We start from the raw sequence: 9604 nt of genomic DNA, 5'->3' as shown, positions 1-9604 counted from the left end.
ACAAGCTTTAATCAAGTTTCAATCAATAAAAGCAGTAACTACACCTTAGTCCTTGCTCAAAATTGCTTAAACTTAGCCCTGGTGCTATGGCAGAGAGGGATAAAGCCTTGACTGCACACCAGACACACCATGTTTGACTGGGAGCTGGACAGCATGGGTGGGGAAGGATGGAAGTGAGTGGTCTACATCACATTGCCCATATGATGGGAGAGGCTGCCTAGGCTTGTTGCAATAGCTTCACTGAGAGCTGAGCAAGCTCCTCACTGGAACAGGTGTTCTCCTTGGCCTGGAGGTTGTGCTTGCATGGAAGAATGCATTCACCTACCAAAGGCTACCATGGTGTGGTGATGGGTTAGGGTACAGTCCCCAGCAGCAGTATGATACTGCCCCAGCATCCTTGATCTCCTCACCAGCCCTGGATGTGGGACAGCTTGAGTTCAGAGGAGGCTAAGGCAGGTCCTGATGGGAAGGAGAGGAGCTGGTGGCAGTTGATGTTCAGCAACTAGGACGTGGGAGAGAAAAAAATTATTAGTGGATTCATAAAACATTGATAAATCATGACACAAGTAACTATGCTCTTTATTATTGCTTTCCAGGGTGATAGAAACAAACAGCCAAAGTACACAGCCAGTGTATTTGATGACATTTGCACTTAGGATCTGGGCCTATCAATGTGTGTGTTTTATATAACTCATTTGTACCCCCATTTTAGTTGGTGCTGCTATTCTTGCTGTCCAGTATCATTAGCAAATCAGTACTGCAACAGAGTACAGGTTAGTGCTTATGACCCCCCCCCCCAAAAAAAAAGAGGAAAGTATGATTCTACAAGTGAACCTGCACAAACAAGTAGTTGATGCCAAAACAATGGGCAGAAACTAATTTCCAAGAAATGTGTAATTGTATCCTTCAGTAAGCATGAGTCTCTTTCACTCCAACAACACTGCCCTGAAAACTGACCCTGTAGTTAAATATCTGGGAACCTATATTGACCATGAAATGCCCATTGATCACCACATATCCACTACTTTAAAAAAGTCCTTTTTCATCCCATTATTCATATCAAAGGACATGGTATCCAGATCCAGAGACATAATAGTTCTTCTGTACTCTGCAGTCATTAGGCCAATCATTGAGAGCCCTGCCCCTTTTGGTATGTACTTGTCCAAACATTTGTTATAACTGGAATGATCACAACACTTCCTCGCTAAAAAAAAATAAAAAATCAGTGGACTAAATCATAGCAACTACACAGACCATCCTACAACCTTGTCTCTCTTCACACTGTCTGTGCCTCATGTATAGACCCTAAACAGACCTGTCTCTGACAGACTTATTCCACATTTGGAAGTCCAGTAGAATCAGAAACACCCCCTTAAGGGACCTCAAAATCATTTGTAAGATTAACCGAACATGCTGGAGTGATAGATGTATATCACAGAGAATACCACATTTATGGAACCGGTCCTCTCCACACACACACACACACACACACACACACACACACACACACACACACACACACACACACACGCACACACACACACACACACACACACACACACACACACACACACACACACACACACACACACACACACACACACACACAAAGCAGAGTACTTCTATTACTCTGTTCAAACATAACTTGGGAAAATGGATGGATAACCACAAATTAACCCCTTGTTTAGCACCAGTGACCCTCATGAGTGGAGGAACTATGTAAATACTGAACATTTACGCATGTGGCCCATCATTGGAAATTCGTATTACAAAATATAAGAACTAGTAATTACCATGAACATCCAAGGCTAGGCTTCTTGTGATCCTCACAGATAGTAGCTTTATAATTACCTAAGAACCTATGATACATTCCACTAAAATGATATTCCAGTGCAACTAATTTTATTATTTGGAACACAAAGGTAGAGAGGTCAGTGTTAATTACCTTTAAGGTGCATATGGGGAGTAGCTACTGTATTTTTTGTCTGTTTCATTGTTACCATCCAGCATACCAATTGTTTTTTGTAGTAACTCTAGCATATTGACCATTTAAGCCTTCATTGTAGCTAAGTAGACAGTAAACAGTAGAGTGATGCACAGGTATGTCTTCAAATCTGGTTGAAGTAACATGACAAACACTGGCTGTTGCCCATCCAAGCATCTTATCACCTGTCAGTATTTAACCATTCTTGGCTTTGCTTTGGCTATGTGGAATATGGCACCTGAAGTTCTTGATGTACATTTAATATTTTCTTACACCTGAAAAATGTTACCTGTACCACTACTAATTGCAGTCACCATGACAGTATAATGATCTCCAAACATGATACTTTTCCATCTCGTAAGGCGATCTTTCAGAGTGTTCACTAGTACCTGGTCAGCGTCCAGTCATTTTGAATTTGATCCTTCCTGAACTGCACCTTTGCTGCTTATATTCTGACTGAATAATGGTCATCATACAATGTATTTCTAGCTGAAGGCAGGATGGCATTAAAAAAGAATAAGTAACACATCTTATTACTGTTTATACCTTACAGATTCACCAGCGTATTTATATATATATTTAACTCCTTGCATCATTTTGGGAATTTTTCTGATACCTGTATGTATTTCATAGGTTGTATGTATTTCATTATACATCTGTGCTTGTGACTGCCTTGAAGATTTCTGTATAACCATCACAGTTAAGAGTATGTTGTTAAATGCAGACAATGCCTAAATCCATTATTCCTGCTTCTTTTATACTGAGACTTGCAGTTCAATCATTTTAAGTACTGTACAGTTTTGTTGTACTACATGACCTGCATAGCAGAACAAGAAATGATTTATACCCCCGATTCAGCAAGGCCTGCACAGTGTGCAGGAATAGTGCAGGAGCTCCAGGAGGCAATATGTCCACTGTGCAATCCAGGAATAAGCTGCAGGGACGTGCACGAGCGCTCCTGCACTATTCCTGCAAGGACGCAGCTCCTGTATGCAAATTACCCCATTTTCAGGTGAACAACATGCAAATGAGGTGAATTTGCGATCCAGGAAGCTGGCTGTGCAGGACTAGTGTAATCTGTAGAAATGTACTCAGTAACTGAGTACATTTCTGCAAACTACAAAACGGAGCCATGACAACTCCAAATAAGGGGTGTATATAACATGTAAAATGCCAAATATATGGCCACTGGCATGGAAAACAGTTTAAAAAAAATAATAACTTTTATTTTTTTTTAGCCGATTTCGGCTGTTTAAGTGTAGGGCAGTGGCGGGCAAATGGGATTGGGTTGAAAATATAAAAAATAACCTGAAATAAGCATTCTAGCCAAATCACTATTTTGCCATTATACTCAATGGCAGGCAGAAGACAACATGGACAGTGAATATGGTTGCTAAGGGGGAAGGCTCAGTGTGGGACCTGTAACTATGCATTAGCAAATGAGTGGAATGATACTGAATCCCAGATTTCCCCTCAATGCAAGTCAGCACCCAACAGTGTAAGTGCAGGAATAGCTTGGTGCAAGCCTAAGAGTTAGCTGCCATCATAGGGGGTGTGTCAGGCATACTGTAAGCAGAGTGGAGCCCTGAGTCTCGGGTTTGCCCTTAGCTTAGCAGAGCTAATCAAGGGGGTGTGTCTGAGGCTGCCTAGCACTCTTTACATTGCCTAAGCAGGTGTGCGCACCACGCACCGTGTTTTAAAGAAAAAAAAAAGTAAACCAGGAAATAGCAGCTCTGTTCACATTTGAGCACTGTGTTTGTGTGGCACGCCCCCGAGCTTAAACAGGAAGGCAATAGGAGGGGAAAACAGCAGTAGGAAGGTAATCTAGGAGAACTAGCATAGCTGGCAGTTGAAATGTATCAGAATCAGCCAATTACACAGGCAGCAGCCCAGCCCAGCCCAGAACACTGCTATAAACTATGCAAACACTTTTCCCTCTGTTTTTTCCCCACATACTCTATACCACCGGTGTATACAAGCAGGGAAGTTTTAACAAACAAAAACAACAAAATAATAAGGGCTGCAGCAGCTATCATACATCAACATGTGGAAGAGGTTGTGGGTGGTGAGTATGAGAATGCTGTTGACCAACCCACAGTGAGGAGAGGGAGAAGAGTGTACAGACCCAGGGTAACCTATCAGGGTCTACATCAGCTGGAGATAGTAGAACACTATAGGGTTTACAGGGACCTTCTACAGCAAATTGTTGAGCTGTGCCGGCCATGCCTGACACACAGAACTAACAGAGGGGAACCCATCCCAGTGAATATCAAGGTATGTGTAGAGCTAAGAATACTAGCCACAGGTATCTTCCAAAGGCGAACTGGGGATATCATGGGGATCTCACAGGCATCAGCATCCAGGGTACTCCACCAGTTCCTGGACGCCATGTTAGCACATGCCAGTGAGCATGTATATTTCCCCAACACCCGTGAGGTGTTGGCCAGCAATATGCTTCTCTTCCACCAAATAGTAGAATACCCTGAGGTAGTGGGTGCTATAGACTGCATGCACATATGCATCAAAGCACCACCTGGTGAGCGAGGTAGGGTCTCCGCCAATCGCAAAGGCTTCCCCTCCATCAACTGCCAGGTCATGTGCGATATGATGATAATGAATGTGTGTGCTGGCTGCCCTGGAAGCTATCATGATTCCCACATCTGGCATCTGACACAGCTGTACCAGAGATTTGCCAATGGGGACATCAATTACGGTCACCTAGTGGGGGATGCTGGTTACACACTGGAGCCGTGGCTGATGACACCCATCAGAAATGCACACACACCCGAACAAGAACTCCATAATGAGGCACACGCACAGACCAGAATTATAATAGAGTATGTGTTTGGGATTCTCAAGTCACGGTTCTGGTGCCTGGACACATCCGGTGTAGCCTTACACTACTCACCAGCTACATGTACTCAGATTGTCATCATATGTGCCATGCTACACAATATGATCTTGCGGAAACAGCTGCAGCAGGAACAGCATGGGGTAGGTCCACACAGCCCCCCACCATTTCCAAGGCCTGCACAGGCACAGAGTGACTCAGAGGAGGAACAACCTATGCCTTCCCCAGTAGGCAGAAGGAGGCATGCCCAGTATGCCCTGGCCTTGGCAAAGAGGCAACACATAGCACATACACTGACACAGGAGGGACCCAGGGAATGACACCTCTCTCTGACTTGTACATACAGTAAAAGGGATGCCAAACATGACACTACCTGTGCTCAATCATGTATAAGCAGTGTACTATGTGCATCTGACATAGGCAGCCCTCCAGCACCATCCTCAATACTGGCACAGCCATAAGGTAAGTCACTTTTCTTACCAGTTGCTGAATGGTGTAGTATGTGTTGCTACTTGTATCTATGGTATGGATGTGAGCATGCAACGGAATCGGGTGGCTAAATGTGATGACAGCAGATAGTAGACACCTACAGTGGCAGCATGAGATCTGTAACAAATACTGGTGTCACCATAGTAGCCAGTACTACACATGGTGATGAAACCCACAGCAGGAAATGTGCTGGGCCACATGTGTGTTCATATGACACACACATGCCAGTCAGGGATGCTCACATACCCAACAACAAACTCAGCCAGCAGGACAGGTATAGACAAACACAATCAAAGGCTGTGCTAAGGCCTCTGAATGATGGCTATGGGTAACCTCCCCCAGGCCTACACAGGCAAACTACATCAGGTCAGGCAGTGGGATGTTAGTTCTGAAGGGTAAGAAGTCAGAAACTGATATGTAGGTCAATCGAATCTAAGACCTGTAGTACACTGATATGCCTCTAGTCAGCATTTTAGGTTAGAATACAGAATTAAATGGAGCACCTGACATACCATTACAGTCATAGCAAATGTGTACAAGTGTCAGGTGTGCCCCCCTAATCCTATGTAGAAATGTAGTAACAGTCAGGTGTGCCCCCCCATTCTTATGTAGAAATGTAGTAACAGTCTGGTGTGCCCCCCCCAATCCAATGTAGACACGTAGTAACAGTAAGGTGTGCCCCCCCAATCCTATGAAGAAATGTAGTAACAGTTAGGTGTGCCTCCCCATGCCTATGTAGACACGTAGTGACAGTCAGGTGTGCCCCCCAATCCTTTGTAGAAATGTAGTTAACAGTCAGGTGTGCCCCCCCCATGCCTATGTAGAAATGTAGTAATAGTCTGTTGTGCCCACACCCAATCTGATGTAGACACGTAGTAACAGTCTGGTGTGACCCCCCAATACGATGTAGACACATAGTAACAGTCAGGTGTGCCCCCCCAATCCTATGTAGAAATGTAGTAACATGCATATGTAGGTGTAATACCACTGGAGCACAGATTACCTGAGGAGGACAAGGTAGCAGGATAGATTGTAGCATTTGTACAATATGCAGGTATGAGTGTGTTAGGTTGACGTGTGTTTCATATTGTGTGAGAGTGGTCAGTATGTATGCATGGTGAGGTTTGTCCTAGTGGCCATTGCCCAGTACTGCCAATGACAGGGCCAAATCCTCACAACTGCAGTGCCAAACACAATGCTCCCCAGTATAACACATTCTAGTAAGCCATTGTAAATGTATGGAGGTAATATGTGTCACCATCTGAAAGATGGACATGGCATGACTGCTGGGCCAGATATACAAGCAGTACACAGGGGAAAGTACCTCAGAAAGACAGTGTATAATGTGTAACTGTTAAATGAACACACCCTTGGAATTTTACATACAGGTTTGCAGCACATTATCTGGGCTTGTAGTAGGGAATACTGATATTGCCTGGCCAAATACTTGCAAACCACAAAGGTCATAGGAATGATGTATTGAGAAATGGCTGATGTCCCTGCACAAGCCAACATAAGTAGAATACCCCATGCATATCTGTGAGTCAGATGCAAGTAGTGTCCATAGCACACATGCACCCAGCTCACCCAACCACCACCCTCAGGTACCTCTCTGGTCTTATCCCTGCTGTTGGGAATGAGTACAATATGACCCCCACCTGTGTATGGCAATAGCGAAAGAATGCAGCATGCATTGCAAGTGTCCCATGCAGGTGTGTCCCTAGCTGTAAGCAGCACCCTCCCAGCATCCACACCACTTGATCAATACTGACAGAATGTATTGGTATGAACACCTAGCACACCTACCTTGTCACCCCAAGGGAATATAATGTATTGTCAACCAACTGCTAAACAAATATACTGTATTGCAGTCTGAGACTGTAGGACTGACAGAATGCAATGGCCTGCTACAGCTGGCCTGCATCACTACTAAATGGCCTACAGTCCTCTGCCAAAGGCCTGTGTCTCACCCATACTGCCAATGTATGTTATGTCATGGACTCCCAAATAACAACATAACACAGTCCACAGAACCCATATGCAAGGCCATGTGGACAAACCACAGTAATATGTCCACCATGTCCCACTGCATGAACTATGGACCAAAACCAATACACTGCTGTGATGAGGTGATAACTATAAGGAAAGTATCAGAGAATCACGTGAAAGAAAACAAAAGCTGGATAAACGCCTGGTATACACCTCAAGCGAAAAAAATGAAAAGACCAATGGTTAGACCACAGCTGAAGATAAAAATGGAATAATCCACGTCAGGAAATAAATAACTTGCAGCTTCACAGTAGTGCCCTTTATAAAACCAAAAGTTGTAACTGAGATGTAGTAGTCAAGGTAGGAAACGGTTCACTTGCAGTTTCACACCACTTTATTAAACAAGAGTAAGCGCTTTCGCGATCTAAGTCAGCTGATCGCTTCTTCAGACTCATAAAAACAGTTAAAACATTGGTATTTAAAATATGGTTCAACCAGTGAAAACACATATAGAACTATGACATAGACTAATTAAAATTGCATACATCAGTACATTAATTTGCCTTATATTCTGCATAAGATGAAATAAAATATACATATAACAGACACATTTTATGTAATAATCCATATTACTTAATGTTTTAGTGGTCTGGATTTTAAAAAAAGGGTTCAAGGAAAGAGCATTGTTCAATCCAGGAGACCTATCTGCCTGAAGTAGCAAAATCCATCTTTGTTCGGCTTCCTCTACCTTATTCCTTATATCACCTCCCCTCTTTTATTTATTATTTCTAAAACCATGAAATTAAAAATATGTTTCCTATCTTCTTCTTCCACATGTTTTGTAAAGCACTTGTGTCTTTTATTTCTTATATCTCTAAGGTGTTCAAGGATACGTTCCTTTAGACACCTATTGGTTTTGCCTATATAAAAGGCATGACAGACAGTGCAGAAGCTGAAATAAACCAATTTTTGTGCTCTGCAGTCAGAATAAAAATCTATATCAATTATAAATCCTAGTGTAGGATGTTTATATGTAGATTTATTATATAAATAGTCACATGCTGTACAATTTCTGCAAGGAAAAGTCCCCTGCCTATCAGATAGGATAATTCTTTCATTGTTTCTGGATTTATAACAGAGTTGCCTTTTTAAGGACCTCTTATTTCTAAAAGAAAAGCTGGGTCTATCTTCTAACAATTCTCTCAAGTCAGGATCCGACAATAAACATTCAATTCTTCTCAAAAATATTACAGAACCTTCTGATGTCACTTGAATAAGTTATAGGGAATCTAACTTTAAATCATGACCTTCCTTGCTTTTAACATCTTCTATAGTATTTGAGAAGAGCGGTTTACATCTCCCATCTCTATTTTCAATGGTATATTTAGAGCTTTCATTTATGTCTTTCTTACTATAACCTCTGTTTAAGAAGTCTTTCTCTAATATAGTCATTGTCTTCACAAAGCCTTCATCTGTATTATGTAAGAGGCTTATTCTCATATATTGTCCTTTCACTACATTTTTGTGTACAAATGTTGGATGCATACTAGTCTTATGTAAGATACTATTTCTCCATGTAGATTTTCTATACATCCCTGTTGTAAGTTCATCTAACGCTGTCTTCTTAACCAAAACATCTAGGAACTCAATAGAGTCCCTGGAATGTTGACTAGTGAATCTTAAAAATTCAGTGGTGCTATGTAAGTACTCCACCACCTCTTGCAACTCTTCACTAGTACCATCCCATAACAGGAAGACGTCATCTACAAAACGTATATACCATACAATTTTGCCAGCATATTTATTGCTAGCACTTAATACATGATCTTTTTCCCATGCAGCCAATGCTAAGTTGGCGTAGCTGTTAGCACAAGCCGTGCCCATTGCTACACCAACTTTCTGTAGATAAAACTTGTCATTGAATATAAAGACATTATTTTCTAGGACAATATCAAGCAACTCACATATCAAATTAATCTTAGTGCTCTATTGAGTTCCTAGATGTTTTGGTTAAGAAGACAGCATTAGACGAACTTACAACAGAGATGTATAGAAAATCTACATGGAGAAATAGTATCTTACATAAGACTAGTATGCGTCCAACATTTGTACACAAAAATGTAGTGAAAGGACAATATATGAGAATAAGCCGCTTACATAATACAGATGAAGGCTTTGTGAAGACAATGACTATATTAGAGAAAGACTTCTTAAACAGAGGTTATAGTAAGAAAGACATAAATGAAAGCTCTAAATATACTATTGAAAATAGAGATGGGAGATGTAAACTG

This window comes from Protopterus annectens, chromosome 6.part0, assembly GCF_019279795.1.
Source record: "Protopterus annectens isolate FY-2018-M chromosome 6.part0, PAN1.0, whole genome shotgun sequence".
Classification (NCBI taxonomy): Eukaryota; Metazoa; Chordata; order Ceratodontiformes; family Protopteridae; genus Protopterus; species Protopterus annectens.
This window is presented reverse-complemented; position numbering follows the sequence as displayed.